At 40.7% G+C, this 24,163-nt stretch overlaps 1 protein-coding gene across 6 annotated transcripts in view; it reads right to left on the reverse strand.

Annotated features, from left to right (window-relative positions):
* Positions 1–24,163, reverse strand: part of RBPJ (recombination signal binding protein for immunoglobulin kappa J region) — a 268,269-nt gene that overhangs the window by 74,817 nt on the left and 169,289 nt on the right. The window contains exon 1 of one of the 6 annotated variants that reach the window (XM_073012484.1): positions 14,158–14,173. The exons of the other annotated variants lie outside the window; for them this stretch is intronic. The gene's annotated coding sequence lies outside the window, so the exon portion shown is untranslated. Of the gene's footprint in view, positions 1–14,157; positions 14,174–24,163 lie in introns of those variants that run through there. 6 annotated transcript variants of the gene reach the window in all.

Below are 24,163 nucleotides of genomic sequence, written 5' to 3' on the forward strand. Positions count from 1 at the left end.
AAAAATTTCAGGTGTGTACATTTCTGTACCTCCAGCACTTATGACAGCACCTTGACAAAGGTGTTAAGAGTGGCAGCAAAGCTTAAGAGAAGATTGGGTCTGATTCCTAGGTCCACTACTCACTAGCTATGAGACTTCAGGCAAGTTACTTAACCTCTAGATGACTTACTTTCTCCTTTTGAAAAATTGGGGTAAAAATAATGGAGGGGGGAAAAGACTTAATACATGTAAGGCACTTAGAACAATATCTGGAGCGTAGTGATGACACAATGAACTGGGAAAGTGGGGAGCAGTAGTGAACCCATTGCCTCAAACCTGAATAAATTAATGGACTTTTTTTTTTTTTTTTTTAAGAGATAGGATCTTACTTTGTTACCCAGGCTGTAGTGCAGTGGCACAATTATGGCTCACTGCAGCCTCAACCTCCTGGGCTCAAGTAATTCTCATGCCCCAGCCTCCTGAGTAGCTGGAACTATATAGGCATGCACCACATACCCTACTAACTTTTTTTTTTTTTTTTTTTTTTTTTGCAGAGATGGGGTCTCACTATGCTGCCAAGCTGGTCTCAAACTCCTGGCTTCAAGTGATTCTCTTGCCTTGGCCTCCCAAAGTGCTGGGCTTACAGGCATGAGGCACTGCACCTGGACTGAGTGGATGGTTTTTAAAATACAGAAAGAAATGTTAGTAAAGTCACCTGTGTGGAAACTCAAAGACTAGCACATACATTACACCTTCACTGTTTTGGACACTTCAAAGTGTATGTAATTTTGTACCTATTACCCTTCCTTATGATAATCCAATCATCATATATTAAGAATCCCAGGTCTTCTATTAACTTTATACTAAACCTTTGACCATTATGGTACTTAGTACATATTTTATACTATTTTTCCAGTGGTCATGATGTATTTGCACAGTACAATGTATGGTCTTCTGTAATCGTCATTTTGGAAAACAACACTATTTTGTAACAACGGATCTCTATAAGAGTGCAGTGGTTTGTAGAGTTTTATCAAACTCAGTTTTATTATATTCATTCTTTAATAACTAAGCAATTCACTCTCTGATCATTAAAATATATATATATATATACACACACACACAGAATACCCCCTCAAAAACATACAAAAAACATCTGAGCATAAGTAACCCAAGTATCTACCTACCAATGAGTGGATTTTAAAATGTGGTATATGCATACAGTGGAATACTATTCTGCTTTAAAAAGAAACAAAATTCTGCCAATGCTACATGGATGAACCTTTAAGATATTATGGTAAATGAAGTAAGCCAGTCTCAAAAAGACAAATACTACATGATTCCACTTACATGAAGTACCTAGAGTAGTCAAACTCATAGAGACAAAAAGAATGGTGATTACCAGGGACCTGGGGGGCAATGGGGAGTTATTATTTAATGGGTTTGGAGCTTCAGTTTGGGCAGATGAAAACAGCTTTCAAGATGGATGGTAGTGATGGTTGCACAGCACTGAGAATGTACTTACTACCACTAAACTGTACAGTTTAAAACTGTTTAAATGGTAAATTTTATTTATGTATATTTTGCCACAATAAACTGAATACACCTGATGAGATACATAAATAATGGATAGTAACTTACTTCGTTATATTTTGATAAATTTTCTAAATATTTCCCTTGTTATTTTACAAATCGAACGTATTTCTCCTATTTCTTTTTTATTTTTATTTTTTTGAGACGGAGTCTCACTCTGTCGCCCAGGCTGGAGTGCAGTGGCGCGACCTCGGATCTCTGCAAGCTCCACCTCCCGGGTTCATGCCATTCTCCTGCCTCAGCCTCCCGAGTAGCTAGGACTACAGGCGCCCGCCACCAAGCCAGGCTAATTTTTTTGTAATTTTAGTAGAGACGGGGTTTCACCATGTTAGCCAGGATGGTCTGGATCTCCTGACCTCGTGATCCGCCCACCTCGGCCTCCCAAAGTGCTGGGATTACAGGCGTGAGCCATCGCGCCCAGCCCATCTATTTCTCCTATTTCTATCTTCGTTAAGTGGCACTACTCATCCTCCCAGACAGCCACGACATTCAACCATTTTCCTTCCTATCCTAAGCCAAGTCTTACAAACTGATTTTAACTCTGTAACACTACTTGAATCTGATGCCTTTTATTTCTAATGCCTCGGCCTTCATTAAGTTCTTCCTTACAGCACAGCATCACTATAACAGTCCTATAGTCAATCACCTATCCTCAAAAGCCTAGCCTTCACAATTATCACTAGCTATTTTCTTGAAATAAAGCTCTTGTTTTAAAACCTTTACAAAGGGCTCCACTGTTTCTTCAAATTTAAAGTTCCAAGCAAAACATTGAAAAATACCCGGGAGGCGGAGCTTGCAGTGAGCTGAGATCCGGCCACTGCACTCCAGCCTGGGCGACAGAGCGAGACTCCGTCTCAAAAAAAAAAAAAAAAAAGAAAAAGAAAAAGAAAAATACTTTTTTGTCTCATCTAACCTACTCTTTTGGGCTCACCTTCACAAGGCCCTTCTGCTTCCCACACTCTACACCAGATTCTTTACTCCCTTTCTCACCATCCCCACTAGGCTCTGCTACCTCCATGCTTGTATGCACACTTCTCTATGTGGAATCCTCTTCCTTCCAACTCCGAATTGTATCTAGTCGATTCTCAGACACTGCTATATGATAATAGCAATGTAAGAACAATTTGGCAGTATCTTATCAAAAGTGTAACTGTACATATCCTTGTAACTAGCCATTTCACTTCTAAGTATCTGTCCTACAAAAATACTCAAACATACGAGACACAAAGATACTCACTACAGTGTTGTTTCTAAAAGAGAAAAACATCTAGCTGGGCACCAAATGGGAACTTGCTAAATATACTGTTACAGCTATATTATGGATATGGAATACTACACAAAATTATGAGAGGGGCAACCCTAAATATACACTGATAAGAAAAGAACTAAAGAAGAATTATAAATTTTAAAAGTAAAGATAAAGAAAACCCAAACTGTATTTATATACTTTTATGTATTTTTAAGTACACAAAGAATTTGGGAGAATATATTCAAATTTGTAACAGTGGTTATCTCTGTGGAAGGAAATGGAATTTGTGCAACATTTCAAATGGAACAGACAGAAAGAAGCCACACAGATTCACTCTCCTACTTTCTCACTCCCAATCTAGGAGCCTGATCTAGCTCCTCCTCTACTTAGCTACTGATACAGAACTTAAGCTGAATGGCACTAGCTACACAGAGCCCAACTGCATGTGCAGCCTGTCTTGGCAGACTTACCTTGGCCACAAGCTCCCTAGCTAAAAGTACTCACAGCTGCCAGTGACACACTCTGCAGGTCCAGCTCTAGTAGAGGTGAGAAAATAGCCACATTCTTACTGGGACTCTACTCAGGCTTACCTTTCTATTGATATTCTGTTTTCTTCCAGTTAAAGGAATGTTTACCAACATTGGGCACTCATGGTTTTTGAACAAATTCATCTCTAACAAGAACCACATCCTGAATTGACAGGAGGGTCAGAGGAAGTCAGTACTCAGGTATTCCTTAACAAAATCTCTTGCCCCCAAATTTCTAGAATTCATCTTCCTCTAACTTAGTTAAAAAGTTTAAAACTGAGAAGTAGAAGAAGAAATCCCTTCCTGAAGCTTTCACTGGAATCCCTAGTCTGAATTAACCATTCCCTCTTCTTGTGTACCTCAACACTCCTTAGGAAATGCCTGTTATGTGAGCTATGGTGTTCCTCCTTATAGTTTATGTAAGTGTACCTGGAGTCCCCAAGGAGGCACAAACTATCAAGGGCCAGGCTGTCTTCACTTATCTTTTATATAACCACTACATGTCACAGGCAAAGTAAAAAAGTATAAAAATTTTTAATGGCATCTAAATAGAAAACAGTCCATCTCTATTTGTACCCAAAGGAAAAAAGCCTGTATCCCCCTTACATCACAAGAATCTAAATACAATTACAGTTTCTGTATATTGTAATTATTTGATCAGTTTCCCATGTAAAATCTCTTTGCCGGCCAGGCACGGTGGCTCAGGCCTGTAATTGCAGCACTTTGGGAGGCCAAGGCGACCCGATCATTTGAGGTCAGGAGTTCATGACCAGCCTGACCAACATAGAGAAACCCCGTCTCTATTAAAAATACAAAAATTAGCTGTGCGTGGTGACACGAACTTGTAGTCCCCAGCTACTTGGGAGGATGAAGCAGGAGAATCGCTTGAACTCAGGAAGTGGAGGTGGCAATAAGCTGAGATCGCACCACTGCACTGCCTGTGTGACAGAGCAGGACTCCGTCTCAAAAAAAAAAAAAAAAATTGCCAATAAATAAAAATACAAATTTCTAATTTACTACATTTTGCATGTTTTCCTTGTGATCTATATTTCATGGTAAAACAAAAATCCTGCCTTCTAGTAAATATTTTGTATTTAAATAAAATAGGGATATAAAAATAACATGAAAACATTAAGCCTGCTGAAAACAGTCCCTGGTGGCCGTATATATTATATCATGATCTAAAGAATACTGTGCTGTGGCAGGGCGCAGTAGCTCACACCTATAATCTCAGCACTTTGGGAGGCCAAGGCAGGCAGATCACCTCAGGTCCAGGAGTTCGGGACCACAGTGACCAACATGGTGAAACCCCGTCTCTACTAAAAATACAAGAAATTAGCCAGGTGTGGTGGTGGGTGCCTGTAATCCCAGCTACTCGGGAGGCTGAGGCAGGAGAATCGCTTGAACCCAGGAGGCAGAGGTTGCAGTGTGCCAAGATCGCACCACTACACACCAGCCTGGGCACAACAGAGCAAGACTCCGTCTCAAAAAAAAAAAAAAAAAAAAAAGAATACTGTGAATTACAAGAACAATTGCAAATAAGATTTATTAGTATATTTGAAATATACAAAGGTTTCTAATATTTTAAATGTATTATCTAACTTATTTACTACCAAACCTATGAGATAGGCATAATAATTCCATTTTATAGACACAGAAACTGAGGTTAAGGAAGTCAAGTAACTTGCAGGAAGAGACATTTAAGTGGCAGAACCAGAATTTAAAGCCTGGTCTCTCTGATTCCAAAAACAAATACCTGCCACTGCATGCATTTAACAAATCAAATCAAAATAAAAAGTTTGTTCTGATATAATGTATGTTTCCTTGCTGTGATCTACTGCATAGGCAGCTAGTAACAGGGGAATGAGGATGACATAAATGAAAATCTTGTTACTTCATAGACAATTTTTTCCTAGCATATTAATGTTTTGAAGCAACTGGAAATAAACTTTTCATGATTAAAGGAAAAAACCTGAGCAACAGATGAATATTTTAAGAAAAAAGACTGAAAATATACAAGTGCTTTTCTTTGTTGCAAATAGTAGCTGATGTAGTAGCTTCAGGAATTGCTACACTTTCCACCAGATTTTGCTATACTTACCTTTCCATCGGGTTTTTTAGGAATTGCTACACTTTCCACTATTTAACAAAGCTACTAGTACATAAGAAGCTGGAAAACAAAAACAAACCTTACTAAAACAATGGATTAATGATTAAGGCTACATACTGGATTAGATTTTAATTTTAATGAAAATAGTCTCTAAGAAGCAATGTCCTCCCAGAACTTACGTGGCACTATAATAGACTTCTGCATGCATTAGACAAAACAAGCCCTATGAACCTTCAGTACCCATGGTCCTACCAGAATGCCCTGGATAGTTTTTGGTTGGTTTTGTTTGAGGTTTTGTTGCTGCTGCTGTTGTTGTTTGAGACAGAGTCTCACTCTGTGGCCCAGGCTAAAGTGCAATGGCGCGATCTGGGTTCACTGCAACCTCCTCCTCCCAGGTTCAAGTCTCCTTCCTTGGTCTCAAGCTGCTGACCTCAGCTGATCCACCCACCTCAGCCTCCCAAAGTGCTGGGATTACAGGTGTGAGCCACCATGCCCAGCCTTGTTTGAGTTTTTTAATGAGGTGAGTGCTATGGTCTGAATGTTTGTGTGCCCCTGAAAGAGGTATGTTGAAATCCTAAGCCCTAATGTCACAACATCAGGAGGAAAGACCTTTGGGAGGTGATTAGGTTATAAGGGCATAGCTCTCATGAATGGGATTAGTGTCCTTAGAAAAGAGGCTTGAGAGAGATCCTTCACCCTCTATTCCACCATGTGTAGATACAACTAGAAGACACCATCTATGAACCACAGGAGGGACCTTCACCAGACACTGAACCTTCGGCACCTTAGTCTTGGACTGTGAGAAATAAATTCTATTGTTCATAAGCTACCTAGTTTATGGTATTCTGTTATAGCAGCCCACACAGACAAAGACAGTAAGGTAAACTCCCATTATATAGAGAAAATAATGCTAAAACTGCTACCATTAGGACAAGGATGCAGGAGTACACATTAATGCTACTCTGAATTGAAAACAATTTAAATACACAAAGATCACAATGTCAATTCACTGTGATTCCAAAGAAAGTATGAAAGAGAACTCCCCACCATAACCACACACCTCCCCCCGACCCAAAGCAGCTCTTAGCACACATTGTTTCTTAATAGAACACCTAGAAGTTAATAGCCATGGAAAGTGACCCTACTGCATAACCTGTATAAAACTAGCAGTGGGGCCTATTTGGCATGCACATATTTCCAAATACATAAACGTACTATCAAAACAGAAAGCTCATACAGGAAGGTATACTTAGTTGTAGAGAAAACAAGTAATATATAGCAGCTATTTTGATAGATACTATGTCCTGTATTGTTCGTAACATAAAAAGCATTCTCAAGGCCAGGGACAGTGGCTCAGGCCTATAATCCCAACACTTTGGGAGGCCAAGGTAGGCAGAAGACTTGAGTTCACTAGTTCAAGACCACCCTGCCCAACATGGTGAGACCATCTCTCTACAAAAAATACAAAAATTAGCCAGGTGTGGTGGCACACACTTGTAGTCCCATCTACTCGGGAGGCTGAGGTGGGAGACCTGCTTGAGCCTGCAAGGCAGAGGTTGCCGTGAGTTGAGCCTGGGCAACAGGGCAAGATCCATCACCTACCCCCTACCAAAAAATAAACAAAGCACTCTCAGAAAAATTCTCTCAAGTGATGCCTGGAGACCTAAGCATGTGATCAAAAACTTCTGTGTCTTCTTCCTGTTAGTATGAATATCTGTCTTCAGGACTCCCTAATTCCCTTTTACTATCTCAATAGTCTAGGTATCTGTGTTCCTCAAGTGTCAGAGATCACACACTAATGTACACAATGTTTCCACATATACTTTTGAAATCCACAGGATGGACCAGGGAGTTAGCATATTAAAAGGTAGAGCAAAATAATCTCAATTTTTTCAGGTAACCCAAACTTAATGCATGAAACACTTCTGTTTACTCCAGGAAAGTTCTCTTCCTTTATATTAATAATTTTGTATGGCTTGAGCAAATAAATTAGTTCCTCTTCCCTAACTATCACCAATTTAGAGTAAAACAGTTATTTAACCCATTTGTGCCTAGTGTTCCATTATTGGAATGCTAAGCTTGTGGGAGTTATTTATATCCTACTGCTGAAGGCTATCACCAAGGTCTGATTTTTCACACACAAAAAAAATTTTGCAACCTCTGGCATAAATGGGTTAAAACCATGTTTCTTACCAAGAATTGGCTATCCTGAGATTTTTTTAAACCTGTCACCATGCAAAATCCAGAAGCCATAAAAGCAAATCATTCATTTATATGTAGCCTCATCTCACAACCTCATACCTAAAATCTGTTTCCCATATTAAATGTTGGCAACCCTGTAATTACCATTGCTCGGGCCAAAAACCAGGGAATCATCTTTGAATCCTGTCTTTACTTCACATGCCACATCTAATCCAGGGATACTCTGCCTGCGGGTCTTTACATTTGCTGTTTCTTCTTGCTAGAATGTTATCTCCCTTATATGCCCTCCATCCTCACCTCGTAATGTCCTTTAATCAACTGTTCACCTATCATATGTCTATAGGTTGTAGGTTTCTTGTCCCGAGCAAGGTTTAAAGTCATAATTTTTAATTCAGTACTTTGGAAAACTTCACTAAATTTAACTATCTATGTTCAGATGTCTCTTTTTTTTTTTTTTTGAGACAGAGTCTCGCTTTGTTGCCCAGGCTGGAGTGCAGTGGCGCGATCTCAGCTCACTGCAACTAAGGTTTATTTTCTATAACAGTGTAAGATAAGTAGCCAAATACCATGAGGAAAGACTTGTCCTTCCTGTCATGGCAGAAAAATTGAAATATGACTTCGGAAAGCATATGGACATAAACCAAAATGTATTTTTCTGTGAGCAAATTACCGTATAAATAAGCACATAAAAAGCTGTTGAAGATCATAGGGCAGAGTGGGGAAACTAGTATTAGAAAAATTATCTAGTGTGAGAAATTTGCCATAAACTTGGTAGTACAGACCATTTTTCTAATACACCTTAGTTTATAGTCTTTGCTGGCTTCTTAATGAAATATAAAAATTTGTAAGAAAGTATCTACAGGAAAACATTCTCAACTACAAATTCATTCCACAGTTAAAATTTATTATGTCTTACACGAGAGCCACTCTTGTAGGTTCAGAGCTAGAGCACTGAACAAAAAGACAAGGTCTCTGTCTTCATGGAGGGAGTTTTTTGACTTCTTTAATAAAAGCATTTTATGAAATAACAGTGAGAGCATTATCTGCTCCGCAAGTAGCTGCTTTAACCGAAATAAAACAAATTTCTGTAGAAAGTGTACTGAAATTCCATCACACAAGACATTCATTCATTCCATCTTACATTAGCAAGACAAGAAATTAAAGGCAGAATGGCACAAAGTACTGCCAATGTAATAGATACAGTTACTTTTATGAAACAATACATCATCATGAGACAGACAGTAACTATGAAAATCTCTTATGCCACATGGAGATCTGCTGTTTATCTGGTGGCAAAGCACTTAGAAGTAAAAGTGTTGTGAAACTTGATGAGTTACTCATTTTCTCTATACAAAAAGGTCCCCAAATCAATTACTTTTCCTGTGAAGACAAGTAGCTGCCTGTAGTACGGTACCTAATAGACACGTCTGTAAATCAAAACACTTAAGCATGGCATTTAAACAATAGCTTTTCAGCTAAGAAAATCACTTACTTATATCAAAATAAAATGAACTTGGACCCAGTCCTTTGAATGACTCTATCACAAAGTATTAAAGGAGTGATATTCAAATAAAAAAGATAAAAAGAAGTGATATTCAAACACATTGTTCTCACTAAAAACTACATGTGAAGATTGGCCAGGCAGTGGTTCATGCTTGTAATCCCAGCACTTTGGGAGGCTGAGGTGGGAGGATCACTTGCGTCCAGAAGTTTGAGGCCAGCCTGGGCAACATAGTGAGACACCGTCTGTACAAAAAAATTTTAAAAACATTAGCCGGGCATGGTGGCTCATACCTGTAGTGCCAGCTACTCAGGAGGGTGAGGTGGGAGGATGGTTTGAGCCCCCGAGGTCAAGACTGCAGCGAGCTGTGATTGCGCCACTGCACTCCAGAGCCTGGTGCACGTGCGCACGCACACACACACAAACACACAAAAACTTGTGATGATAAAATGAGTTCCTGCCATTAACTATTAAAAATATCTTTAAAACTTTGTTTACAGACCAGGCATGGTAGCTCACATCTAACCTCAAACACTTTCGGAGGCCTAGGTAAGAGGATAACTAGAAACCAGAAGTTTAAGACCAGCCTGAGCAACACAGTGAGACTCCGTGTCTACAAAAAAATTTTTAAATTCATGGGCCATGATGTCACATGCCTGTAACTCATATCTACTTGAGAGACTAGGGCAGAAGGACGGCTTGAACTCAGGAGTTCAAGGCTGCAGTGAGCTATGATCATGCCACTGCTCTCCAGTCTGAGTGATAAAGTGAGACCTCATCTCAAAAAAAAAAACCAAAACACAAAAATCAAAAAACAACCAAACAAACTTTTTGTTGTTGAGGTGAAAAGCTTTGTTTACCTCATCTTTATCACAACATTTTTTAAAATTTCAAATTTATGTACATACTTCAGTATATCGGTACAGTACAATATGACAGTCACATGTATTGGGGTACATGTTAACTTTCTACTTACTGATAAGAGCAAGCAATCAAAAGTCTAGAGGCAATTAGTTGAAAGAAAAAAAAAAGAAACTGATGTATGTGCCACATGGCTCTTACAGTGTATGGATAAAGATCCCAAAGACAAGCAATATCTTTGGCTTCACAGTAATGAACTGAGTCCATCACCTCATTTAGTATTAGAAGGACTGAGCAAAAATATGAAAGAATCAAAGCACAAACATCACTCCTCCAGGAGACAGAGACAAAGACAGAATATTTTTTCTGATTAAAATGAAACAGCAGGCTGGGCACGATGGCTCAGGTCTGTAATCCCAGCACTTTGGGAGACCAAGGCAGGTGGATCATCTGAGGTCAGGAGTTCGAGACCAGCCTGGCCAACATGGTGAAATCCCGTCTCTACTAAAAATACAAAATTGGCCAGGCGTGGTAGCATGTGCCTGTAATCCCAGCTACTCGGGAGGCTGAGGCAGGAGAATAGCTTGAAACCGGGAGGAAGGGGTTGCAGTCAGCCGAGATGGCAACATTGTACTCCAGCCTGGGCAACAACAGCCAAACTCCATTTTTTTTTTTTTTTGAGACGGAGTCTCGCTCTGTCGCCTGGGCTGGAGTGCAGTGGCCAGATCTCAGCTCACTGCAAGCTCCGCCTCCCGGGTTTACGCCATTCTCCTGCCTCAGCCTCCCGAGTAGCTGGGACTATAGGCGCCCGCCACCTCGCCCGGCTAGTTTTTTGTATTTTTTAGTAGAGATGGGGTTTCACCTTGTTAGCCAGGATGGTCTCGATCTCCTGACCTCGTGATCCACCCACCTCGGCCTCCCAGAGTGCTGGGATTACAGGCTTGAGCCACCGCGCCCGGCCCAAACTCCATCTTAAAAAAAAAAAAAAAAAAAGAAAGAAAGAAACAGCAGATGTAGACTCTAAAAGAGAATCGAATTGGTAAATGTCCTCTTAGTCACAGAATTACTGAATGTGTGCCACTTTCAGTAACCCCCTTTTAATTCAGGCTTTCCATTAACACATGAGAAGCAGTACAAGGTTACAGAAAAGGCAGCAATAGGAGTTACCAATAAAAGTCTCATATCTTCCCTCTTCGTGTGTTCCTTCCAATCAGCATCTAAACATATCAAGCCTATTCCATCTTCAAAGCTCTACCTTAACACCTATGGTTCCACTCCCACTCTCCGTGTTCAAAGCCACTGCTCTTGAAAGAGTTGCATACTTCCTCACCTCCAACTCAACCACAGTAAGATCTCACCAGTTCATTCAAACTGTTCTTGCCATGGTCTCTGAAATCCTAAATCCAATGAACATTTAAACTTACCTCACCCTCACTGCAGCATTTGACACCACTGACCAGTGTACTTCCTTCTAGAACTGTCTTCATTGTTGTAACGCTCTACTATTGAGGCTTTTATTCTACCTTGTTTGCTAACAGTTTTCTTTTAACTGCTTCTATACTTCTACCCATTCCTTAAATTTTGGTGCTTGCCAAGTCTGTGTCTGCTTAACTCTATCAAAGAGATATTGCCCACTCCCAAGGTTCTAATTAGCATCTATGGGTCTTCAAGTGCACATTTCCGACCCTGACCTCTCTCTTGAGCTCCAGGAATCACCACATATAACTGGCCACTGGATAACTTCATCTAGCTTTCTCACAAGAACCTCAAAGTTGACATGTTCAGAACCAAAATCTTCTCCCCAAACTAACTCAACTCCTCTACTGTGCCTTTTACTTCAGGACCACCTCATTTCAACAAATGCTGCCACCGTTACCCTGGCAACACATGTAAAGCACCAAAATTTTTTTCCTTATTGAAAAATTTTTATTTACTATTTATTTTTTATTTTTTATTTTTATTTTTATTTTTTGAGACGGAGTCTCGCTCTGTCGTCCAGGCTGGAGTGCACTGGCACAATCTCAGCTCACTGCAACCTCCGCCACCCAGGTTCAAGTGATTCTCCTGCCTCAGTCGCCCAAGTAGCTGGGACTACAGATGTATGCCACCATGCCCAGCTAATTTTTGTATTTTTAGTAGAGACGAGGTTTCACCACATTGGCCAGGCTGGTCTCAAACTCCCGACCTCAGGTGATCCACCCACCTGGGCCTCCCAAAGTGCTGGGATTACAGAAGTGAGCCACAACACCCGGCCAATACAGCCTGTTTTTAAAATCCTAATGATAAAGGAGTTAAGAAGATATTACTTAGGCAGACAGTGAGGGTACAGAAGTCCTCTCAGTAAGGTTTTCCTTTTAATGAAAAGCACCCCCAAGCCATCTTCCTTTCTCACAAAGAGCAGCCTGTAAAATCAAGCTACAGACATAGATGCCAGCAGTTGTGCCAATCATGTTCACAATAGCGGCTCCATCTTCCCTTCTGTCAGCCATGTGTACAGTAAGGAGTAGATAAGATGGCACCTGCCAAGGGGAAAGTTTACCTGCATAATAAGATTAGGGTGGGAGAGCCAGCCTCCCCCGCTGTAAATGTCATACCTGATCAAACCAATCTGTGAGCCCTATGTAAATCAGACATCCCCTCCTCCAACTTGACTATAAAATCCAGTGCATCTGCAGTTGGCCGGTCTTTTCCTCTCCGAAGTCCCTTCTCTCTCACTAGAGAGAAAGCTGTTTTCCTTTCTCTTTCTTTTGCCTGTTAAATCTCCACTCCTAAACTCCTTGCACGTGTCCATGTCCTAAATTTTCCGGGCGTGAGATGATGAACCCCCAACTATTTACTCCGACAATGTGTCCACTTCACTAATACTTGACTATTTTTGAAATTTCACTAGCATAAATATACATGTAGATTCCCAATTTGTGCTTGTGTTTTAATTTCCAATGGGAGAAGGAAAACAGACATTTTAAAAAGAGAAAGATTACTAACAAGTGAAATCTCCAAAAAAGCTTCATTATAGAGCTTAGAAAAGATGTGATTTTGTCATTTTAAGCCCCGGCATCACTGTATTCTCTGAAAATCTTCCCCATACACAATGGAATCCTATCCTTAATTCTAACAAAAACCTACCAGTGCCTCAAAGTACAGAATGGGGTAGTCGTCTGACTAAGCAGAAATGAAAATAGCATGTAGATGACAGAGTTAATGAGTTAAAAAGTAGAAGTAGCAGCTTGGGAATCCCTGAGAGTACAACTGAAGCAGAAAGATAAAAAAAGGGGACTTGTGATAAGAAAAGTAAAGTACTAGCTACCAGGCGATTTCTCTCATTGGAACAGACTACTCTCCCCAGGGATGTAGGAACTACGTACACTTAATTTTGGAAGCTCTCAAGTTCACCAAGTCATATTAATATTTACATCATATTCTGTTACCAGGTGTGATCTTTCAAAAGTATACTGAGTTGGTGTGATTAGGAAATCATCCAACATAAACACAAACCTCAGTAGGCGCTTTTGGGGACCAATACTAGGAAAGCCATCTGTTTGCTGGAAATAATATTTCTACTTCCCTAGTGACTACAGCTAAAAAGAAATTTTAACTGCCTCAACACTTTAATTATTCATATAAGCTGTCCAAGAAATTAAACATACACAAAGGGATCTGTAGCCCCCTAATATTTTTTGTCTAATTATTCCACTGGTAGTCTACATCCGCTCTGCTAAAATTTGGTTATGAATCAGAAGTAACTCACTGGAAAACTTTTATATCTTTTTAAAAGTGACTATGAATAATAACTACAATTCACAAAAATGGTTATTTTTAATGTGCACAAAAATCCTCAGGAAAACATGTCCCACACAAAAGAACAGCTGTTAACTGTCAAAGTTTAAGCTCTTTCGTAGGAAGAATGAGACTAAATTTAACAAAATTTTCTAAATGTTTAAAAATAAAGCAGCAGCTAATTTTAAGCAGCCTATTCAACCTGTATTTTTTAAAAATCTTCAATATCAACATTTTATGATTAGGAAACATGTTAAGCATTGCCTTTAAGAAGAATGTGAATCTATTATGATAAGATTCATACATACAAATAGTTCAGAGATTTGCAAATACACACTCTAACACCAGAAATACTAACCATAACCCCACATATATAGTGGGGCTTTGGGGTGGGGTGGGGAGCAGGATTCCTCATTTGTTTCAACTGCTGCTACTCCACCCTTCCTTTTTTCTCTTCTGCTTTAAAAGAAACACACATTTCCCAGGATTATTTTGAGAAATTTATCTTCTAGGTATATTTTGATTAAAAATTTATCACATCTATCTTATTATTTGTAGGTCAGATCCAGGTGATGTCTTTCAGAGTAATACCACTTTTAATAATTATAGTTCACTATATGTCTCAATAACATATTAAAACCATATTCCTGGCTACATGTGGTGGTTCATACCTGTAATCCCAGCACTTTGGGAGGCCAAGGCAGGTGGATCACTTGAGGTTAGGATTTCGAGACCAGCCTGGCCAACATGGTAAAACTCTGTCCCTACTAAAAATACAAAAATTAGCCGGGCATGGTGGCAGGCACTTGTAATCCCAGCTAGTTGGGAGGCTGAGGCAGAAGAATCACTTGAGCCTGGGAGGCAGAGGTTGCAGTGAGCCGAGACCGCACCATTGCACTCCAGTGCGGGCAAGAAGAGCAAACCTCTGTCACAAAAAAAAAAAAAAAGAAGAAGAAGAAGAAGAAAGAAACAAGTACAAAAAAGTTAGCCAGGCATGGTGACACATACCTCTAATCCCAGCTACTCGGGAGGCTGAGGACAAGAATTGTTTGAACCCGGGAGGTGGAAGTTGCAATGAGCTGAGATCGCACCACTGCACCCCAGTCTGGGCAACAGCGCGAGATTCTGTCTCAACAAAACAATAAACAACCAACCAACCAACCAACCCATTATTTTTCTGAAATAAAAGTGGGTACATACACTGTGCCTAAAACTATTCATATGTATAAGCTGGAAATATGTAGCTTCAAATAACCCAACATTTACATCTTTAGACAGTAACTAGAGGTAAAGCATCATCTATAAATGCTATTATACATAGTAGTTACTGTGAGCGAAAATATTTGACGACAGAAACCATGTCTATAATGTATCTTACAATTTACCTTCCCACATATCCAAATAATATGTTTAGAGATTCATTACAACAGTCAAGCAAAATATTCCAAATTCCTTAAAGTCATAAGAAGATTACCAGAATAGAAACTCTCAGTTTGTACCATCCTAACTCACCCTGCTGAAAAAAGTCACCCTTAGGGATTCACAATAACACACACAGAATTCATTGCAAGTGTGGCTACAATTTGTAAGCAGCCTTTCATTGCTCCATAAAGGCTCATCATTGTAGATACTCATCAGTTTTTAAGCCACATCCACAGCTGCTGTCTTAGAAAAACAACAAAATTTGACAGCAGAGACTTTAAAATGACATTTATACAACAGTTTTACATAAAACAAAAGTACCCCAGTATAAGAGAAAGAATGAATGGCACGTAGGATACCGAAAAACATGAGAATCTTGAGTTATTGTTAATAGCAATACCTGTCATTTATATAATGCTAGAACCATTTTCCTAAGCACCCTAGCATGTCAGAGAGATCATTACACTGAAGAAAAGTGAAGCAGAGATACTACTCAAATTAATTAGTGGTGAACAGAATGTGTTTCATGACTAGCAACCTATGTTTTTTGCACAAACCCTTCTTCCAAAATTGTATAGTGAAATGGGGAGACAAAAAAAAATTCCACATAAACCTATTCCCTGTTCAACTTTACTCTTCTGCCTCATATCTATAATCTGCCTGGACTGAGAGGTTTGTCTGGTTAGTGAGCACACTCAGTCATGTGTTGTCAGATGACTAAGTTAACCATGCATGGAAGAAAGGAAGGAGGAGGGGAAATGTTAGTAGGATCACCATATACTAAATTACACTATCACTAGCAGATGTTCATACTACAAAGTGGCAGAGGAAATGAAATCTGGAGATATGGGTTTGAATTCCAATTCTCCCACCAACTAGCAGGTAAACTTGGTTAAGTTTCTGTAAAACAAGATAATAGTACCTCCCTCACCAAACTATGGCAAGGTCTAATGCAACCAGAGACCTCCTATTCCTTTTTTTTTATTGATAACCCAGGTGTTCAGCATTTGTACTAATGTGTATACTCATCTTTTGTCTTCCCTCCTTTTGATACAGAGCAGTGGTTCTCAAAATGAGATTTCTGGACCAGCAGCAATAGAATCATCTGGGAACTTGCTAGAAATGCAAATTCTTGGGGTTCCACTGCAGACCTTTTGTGTCAGAAACTCTGGAGATGGGGTCCAACCATCTGTGCTTCAGCAAGCCATCCAGATGACTCTGATGCCTGCTGAATTTTGCAAACCACTGTGAGAACTCTGCTTTGGGCAGCCTAGTTTTGCACTATGTCCCATCCCTTCTTAGCTATTTTACGATGTTGGACTAGCCAGCTATCCTTTCTTTCTTCTCTCGTCTCAATTTTTACCTTTCTACTGAAACATTCCTGACAACATACAAACGTGCTGGTATTTCTCCTTTGGACCCCACAATCCCTTCTAATTCCCTGTTTGTTTGCGTCCTTTTACAACAGACCTCTGAAGGGTTCTTTCTGTCTCCAATTACTCCCCCACTCCATTTAGGTTTTTGTCTCCATCACTTCAACAAAACTTACCAGTTCCCTCCACACAGCTAACTGTAGTGGTCAGTTTTGTTTGGTTTTGTTTTCGTTTTGTTTGGTTTTGCTTTCATTTTGTTTTTTGAGACCTTGTCTCGCTCTGTCACCCAGGCTGGAGTGTGGTGGTGCAATCTCAGCTCACTGCAACCTCCACCTCCAGGTTCAGGTGATTCTTCTGTCTCAGCCTCTCGAGTAGCTCAGATTACAGGCATATGGCACCACGCCCAGCTAATTTTTGTGTTTTCAATAGAGACAGGGTTTCACTATGTTGACAGGCTGGTCTCAAACTCCTAACCTCAAGTGATCTGCCTCTCAGCCTCCCAAAATGCTGGGATTACAGGCATGAGCCACCGCAGCCAGCCAGAGTGGTCAGTTGTCCTTTACCACATGTTATCTGACTTAACTTACCTGATTAGCAGCATTTGATATCTTGTATCACTCCCTTCTTGTTGAGACATTTTCTTTATTTGACTTCTAGGATACTACACTCCTGTTTTTCTTCCTACCTCACTAGCACCTCTTTCTCAGTCTCCTTTCTAGTATTTTCTCATTTTACCACATTTAAACTTTGGAGTGCCCAAAACATAGCCCCTGAGTTTTAGCATTACGTTGCCACCAACACAGACCTTGATGATTATGGCTTTAACTACTATGCTGATGACTCCCAAATTTTTATTCCCAGCTTTGACCTCTTTTCTAAACTCCAGACTTTATATCCAGCTGTCTCAAAAGACATTTCCTCTTGGGTGTCTAAAAAACATTCCAAACTAGTACATCTAAAATGATTTTTTTCCTTTACGACAGTATTTTTTCAAGGTTTTCACATGCTACATCTTTTTTTTTTTTTTTTTTTTTTTTTTGGAGACAGAGTCTCACTCTGTTGTCAGGCTGGAGTGCAGTGGTGTGATCTCAGCTCACTGCAACCTCCGCTTCCTGGGTTCAAGCGATTCTCCTGCCTCAGCCTTTTGAGAAGCTGGGATTACAGGCACCCACCACCACGCCTGGCTAATTTCTTGTATTTTAAGTAGAGATGGGGTTTCACCATGTTGGCCAGGATGGTCTCAGTCTTCTGACCTCATTATCCACCCACCTCGGCCTCCCAAAGTGCTGGGATTACAGGCGTGAGCCACCCTGCCCGGCCCCCTATGCTACGTTTCTTACTATCGGCATCATCTCTACCTTGAATTGTTGCAGGATCCTCTTTTCTTCAGCTCTGTTCTTGTTCTTAGTAATGTTGCTTGAGAGATCCTTCACAAGATCCTACAGTAGCTACCCATCTCAAAATAAAAACTAACTTCCTCCTTGTCTAAGACCTTGTACACTTTGGACCACCATTTTATCCTTGACTTCAGCTCTTACAGTTCTTCCTCTTACTACTCTGCTCCATCCTGGCAGTTGCTATTCCTTTTGTGTGGAATGTTGTTCTCCCACATACTCACGGGAATCTCTTCCTCCCTCCAGATCTTTCTCAGAAATCACCTCTGTGAGGCCTTCCTTGACCGTCTTGCCTGCTTTTTATTCCACCTTTTATACTCTTTCCTTGTCTTATTTTTTCTCAGTTGCATGCATCACCTTCTAACATAATGTTAATAACTTTTAAAATTCTGTCTTTACTACTAGCATATAGTACTTGGTAAGTAATATGTACTCAATAGGTATTTGCTGAATGAATGAATGAAATGTTTTTTTTTTTTTTTAGACAGAGTCTTGCTCTGTCACCCAGGCTGGAGTGCAATGGCATGGTCTCGGCTCACTGCAACCTCCACATCCCGGGTTCAAGCACTTCTCCTGCCTCAGCCTCCCGAGTAGCTGGTATTATAGGCTACCGCCATCATGCCTGGCTAATTTTTGTATTTTTGTAGACACAGGGTTTCACCATGTTGGCCACGCTGGTCTTAAACTCCTAACCTCAGGTGATCCGCACACCTTGGCCTCCCAAAGTACTGGGATTACAGGCATGAGCCACTGCCCCACCAGAAGTGTTCTAATGTAACTTTTTGAATGCTCTTTTTCTCACTGATTTGGAGTGTTACTTTTACACACTGTATGTTACAAAGTTTTTTTGTTTGTTTGTTTTTTGAGACCTGGAGTCTAACTTTGTCACCCAGGCTGGAATGCAGTGTTAGGATCTCAGCTCACTGCAACCTCCGCCTCCCAGGTTCAAGTGATTCTCCTGCCTCAGCCTCCCAAGTAGCTGGGATTACAGGCAGCCGCCACCACACCCAGCTAATTTTTGTATTTTTAGTAGAGACAGGGTTTCACCATGTTGGCCAGGCTAGTCTCGAACTCCTAATCTCAAATGATCTGCTTGCCTTGGCCTCCCAAAGTGCTGGGATTACACACATGAGCCACCGAGCCCCAGCCTAAACTGAAATCTGGAGACATGGGTTTAAATTCCAATTCTCCTACCAACTAGCAGGTAAACTTGGTTAAGTTTCTGTAAAAGAAGATAATACTACCTCCCTCACCAAACTATGGCAAGGTCTGAACGCAATTAGAGACTTCCTGGGTACTAAACACCACACTCAAGTAACAGATTATATTTGAAAGACACTATAGGCTGGTACAGTGGCTCGCACCTGTAATCCCAGCACTTTGGGAGGCCAAGGTGGGCAGATGGCTTGAGAAGAGGAGTTTGAGACCAGCCTGGTCAACATGGCAAAACCCCATCTCTAAAAAAATACAAAAAATTAGCCAGGCATGGGGGCGCACAGCTGTAGTTCCAGCTACTCAGGAGGTTAAGGCTGCAGTGAGCTGAGACTGAGACAGAGTGAGATCCTGTCTCCAAACACACACACATACACATACGCATACGCATACACATACACACACAAACACACACACACACACGAACTTTGCCGGGCCTCATGTCTGTAATTCCAGCACTTTGGGAGGCTCAGGCAGGAGGATCACGACGTCAGGAGTTCAAGACCAGCTTGGCCAAGATGGTGGAACCCCATCTCTACTAAAAATATAAAAATTAGCCAGGCATGGTGGCGGGCACCTGCAATCCCAGCTACTCAGGAGGTTGAAGCAGAGAACTATTTAAACCTGGGAGGCAGAGGTTGCAGTGAGCCAAGATCGTGTCAGTGCACTCCAGCTTGGGAGGCAGAGTGAGACCCTGTCTCAAAAAAAGAAAAAAAAAGGTTAGAGCCTACGTTATGTAACACACACCAAAACGAACAAAAAAGTCAAACTCCCAGAAGGGTTAAGGAGATACATCAATTTTTGAACTATAAAAGAGCACATAGAAGAAAAATACATATAAGAGGCCGGGTGCGGTGGCTCACACCTGTAATCCCAGCACTTTAGGAGGCCGAGGTAGGTGGATCACAAGGTCAAGAGATCGAGACCATCCTAGACAACATGGTGAAACCCCAGCTCTACTAAAAATACAAAAATTAGCTGGGCATGGTGGCGCGCACCTGTAGTCCCAACTACTCAGGAGGCTGAGACACGAGAACTGCTTGAATCCAGGAGGCAGAGGTTGCAGTGAGCCGAGATCGCGCCACTGCACTCCAGCCTACCAATAGGGTGAGACTCCATCTCAAAAAACAAAAAAAAAAAAGAAGAAAAATACATATGAGAATATTTCCAGGCCGGGCGCGGTGGCTCATGCCTGTAATCCCAGCACTTTGGGAGGCCGAGACGGGCGGATCACCAGGTCAGGAGATCGAGACCATCCTGGCTAACACAGTGAAACCCCGTCTCTACTAAAAATACAAAAAATTAGCCGGGTGCGGTGGCGGTCACCTGTAGTCCCAGCTACACTGGAGCCTGAGGCAGGAGAATGGTGTGAACCCAGGAGGCGGAGCCTTGCAGTGAGCCAAGACTGTGCCAGTGCACTCCAGCCTGGGCGACACAGCGAGACTCCGTCTCAAAAAACAAAACAAAAAAAGAATGTTTCCATAATGTTAGGGTGAGGAAGATTAAAAAAACACAAAGCCAAAGGAAAAACTACAAATCTACCTACAAAAATTTAACTCCTGTATGACAATAAATAAAAAAAAAAATGACAAATGAAAAACAAGGGGAAAAAAACCATAGAATTGACAAAAGTAATATGTGGAAAATAAAAGTTCTTATATACAAAATGAGAAAAGACGTAAATGAATAGACAGCCTGGGCAACGTGGTGAGTTACTGTCTTTCAAAAGCTTAAAAATTAGCCAGCCGTGGTGGCACATGCTTGTGGTCTCAGCTACTGGGGAGGCTGAGGCAGGAGGACTGCCTGAGCCCATGAGGTTGAGGCTGCAGTGAGCTGACTGTAACAGTGCACTCCTGCCTGGGTGACAGAGTAAGATGCTGTCCTTCAAAAAAAAAAAAAAAGAAAGGATAAAGAATTATAAGTACATATTTCACACGGAAAATACAAATGGCCAATAACCTCATGGAAAAACCAGTGATTCCACTTAAAGGTATTGAGATACCGGTTAACTTCACACATGCAGAGATATGTCTGTGGCAGCAACGTAAAAAAATAAAAAGTTGGAAATAACCTCAAAGCAGCCAGTAAGCACGGGGAGCCACACCTACCGATAGCCAGAGCTGCAAAAGAGATACTGTTCAACCACCCAAGCAAGAAGAACAATATGCTGCTGAATTGGTATAATTCAATTTATGTAGAGGAAAGGAGGACCAACAGAAGGACAGATAGAAGAACAAGATTAAAAAAGATGGCATACGCATTTATATGCATTCAATAGCCATCTAAAAAATGCTACACATCAAACACTAAACAGGCTGGGTGCGGTGGCTCACATCTGTAATCCCAGCACTTTGGGAGGCCGAGGCAGGCGGATGTCCTGAGTTCAGAAGTTCAAGACCACCCTGGCCAACAGGGTGAAACCCCGTCTTGAAAAAAATAAAATAAAATAAAATACAAAAATTAGCTGGTCATGGTGGCTGGCGCCTGTAATCCCAGCTACCCAGGAGGCTGAGGTGGGAGAATCGCTTGAACCCAGGAGACGGAGGTTACAGTGAGCAGAGATCGTGCATGGGCAACAAAGCGAGATTCAGTCTCAAAAAACAAACAAAAAAATGCTGAACAAAGACCATCTAGGGCAAAAGCAAGGAAGCATTATACTACCATTTAGGCTTTTTTACAATATATTTATAATTACTTTGGGGAGGTAGTAAAAGTTATTTTTAACTTTGAAAGGATAACTACACCTTAAAATGTTAATGTGTTTTGGTAGAATTATGTTTTTTTCTTTTTATATTTTGTTATTTTTGTTATTAGGAGAAAAAAACTGTATATATGGTATTTTAAAGAGAAAACCCTACCCATATCCTTTAATGTACATGAAAACACCAAAAGCTTACTTAAATTTCTAAAGAATTTTTTTTTTTTGGTAAAGAAACAAGGTCTTGCTCTACCACCCACGCTAGATTGCAGTGGTATAATCACAGCTCACCGCAATCTCAAACTCCTGGGCTCATGTGATCCTCCAGCCTCAACCTCACACACAACACCTGTTTTGTTTTGTTTTTTAAGAGATGGGGTCTTCCTATGTTGCCCAGACTGGTCTCCAACTCCTACCCTCCAGCTATCCTTCCACCTAAGCCTCCAAATCCGCCATCCAGCAATCCTTCCACCTCAGCCTCCGGGATGGCTGGGATTACAAACCACAATGCATAGATCTCTAAATAATCTTTCACAGAAATAGTAACCATAATTCTTCCTTTCTCAAAGAAAGAAACAGACATGAGCATGTCAAGAAAAGAACTAATTTAGAGTTCGGAAGGAAATTTACCCCACTGTAAACATGCATGCGTATCTCTGGGGACTGGGATCTAGTGAACTGTTACTCACTTTGCATCGATTTAGCCTACAATTAATATTTGTCTGATGATATTTAGACAGGATTTTAGCATAACATTGGCAGCAGCATAGCTTTCCAATCTCTCCCACATAAAAGAGCCATAACTAAGATAGCAAAATCAAAATCCGTGGGCACCATTTACAACGAAATTAGGTGACCAGATCCCCCAACAAACCCCCAGATACTCACATGCAGGACAAACACCAACAACTACAGACTAAAGAAGTAAGCATATGCGGGGCTGGGGAAGTTGACATGGCTGTGACAATAAGTCTAACTACAAGATGAAGCAGCTTGGAGAGGAAGGCAATGGCAGTGAGCAAAGAGAAGAGAATGCAGAATATCTGATAAGAAATAATGGATGCAGGGTTGGGCCCGGTGGTTCATGCCTATAATCCCAGCACTTTGGGAGGCTGAGGCGGGCGGATTACCTGAGGTCGGGAGTTTGAGACCAGCCTGACCAACATGGAGAAACCCCGTCTTTACTAAAAATACAAAATTAGCAGGGCATAGTGGCACATGCCTGTAATCCCAGCTACTCGGGAGGCTGAGGCAGGAGAATGGCTTGAACCTGGGAGGTGGAGGTGGCATTGAGGCGAGATGCGCCACTGTGCTCCACCCTGGGTGACAGAGCAAGACTCTGTTTCAAAAACAATAAGAAGAAGAAAATAAGAAAAACTGACAGTGGGAGGAAATAAGGAAGTTACTGAAGTTAATATTTACCTGTGGCAGCCAGATGGACAACAGCACTATAACAGCTATCAAGTATATTTTATAGGATGGTATCACAGATACAGGTGGTAAAAAGAACAAGTTGTTTTGGAAAAGCCAAGTTTAATGAGCCTGCAGAACAACCAGTAGGAATTTTTTTAATGTGGATCTAAACATCCGCACTAATGACACAGACATAAAGTGAAAGAATAAATACAGCAAAAGGAAGACAAAAACTGCAAATCACAATACTTAAGACTGGAAGAGAAGTAAGTAGCAAAGAGAAGATGGAATAATCAAGAAGTGGTGATGGTAGCTTGTTAGTCAAGAATAAGGACAAAACATAACAAAACACAACATAAGATGCAGGAAAATGAAATAGGCTGAGGACTGAAATGAGGTTTGGGGATCTGGTAAAAGGAGGTTATTTACCTCCTTTTTTTACGTCCATTTACATCCATTAGCTTATTTATATCCATTTACCTAGGATGGCCTAGGGTGAAAATCAGATTTTAATATGTAAGCATAAGGGAAAATAAAAACAAGACCAAGTCAAGAGATGAATAAAAGACATGGCAGTAGCTTGAGTGAGAGGTAAGAAAGGAAATGGACGTTAAGCAATTCTTATAGACCAGGCCTAGTCTTGCAGCCCCTTTGCATACACACATTTGATCCTCAGAAGAATTCTGATGTATGCTCTCCTTTGTACAAAAGAGGAAACTTACATTTTAATGCAATTAAGTAACTTGCCCAAGGCCACACAGGATGTATACAGAATTTAAAAACCTAAAAATTGGTCTGTAGGCAAAAAAGGAATATAAGAAAAAAAAAAAAAATACAAAGCAGAAAAGTTGA

Source organism: Chlorocebus sabaeus, chromosome 27 (assembly GCF_047675955.1).
Source record: "Chlorocebus sabaeus isolate Y175 chromosome 27, mChlSab1.0.hap1, whole genome shotgun sequence".
In the NCBI taxonomy this organism is placed as follows: Eukaryota; Metazoa; Chordata; class Mammalia; order Primates; family Cercopithecidae; genus Chlorocebus; species Chlorocebus sabaeus.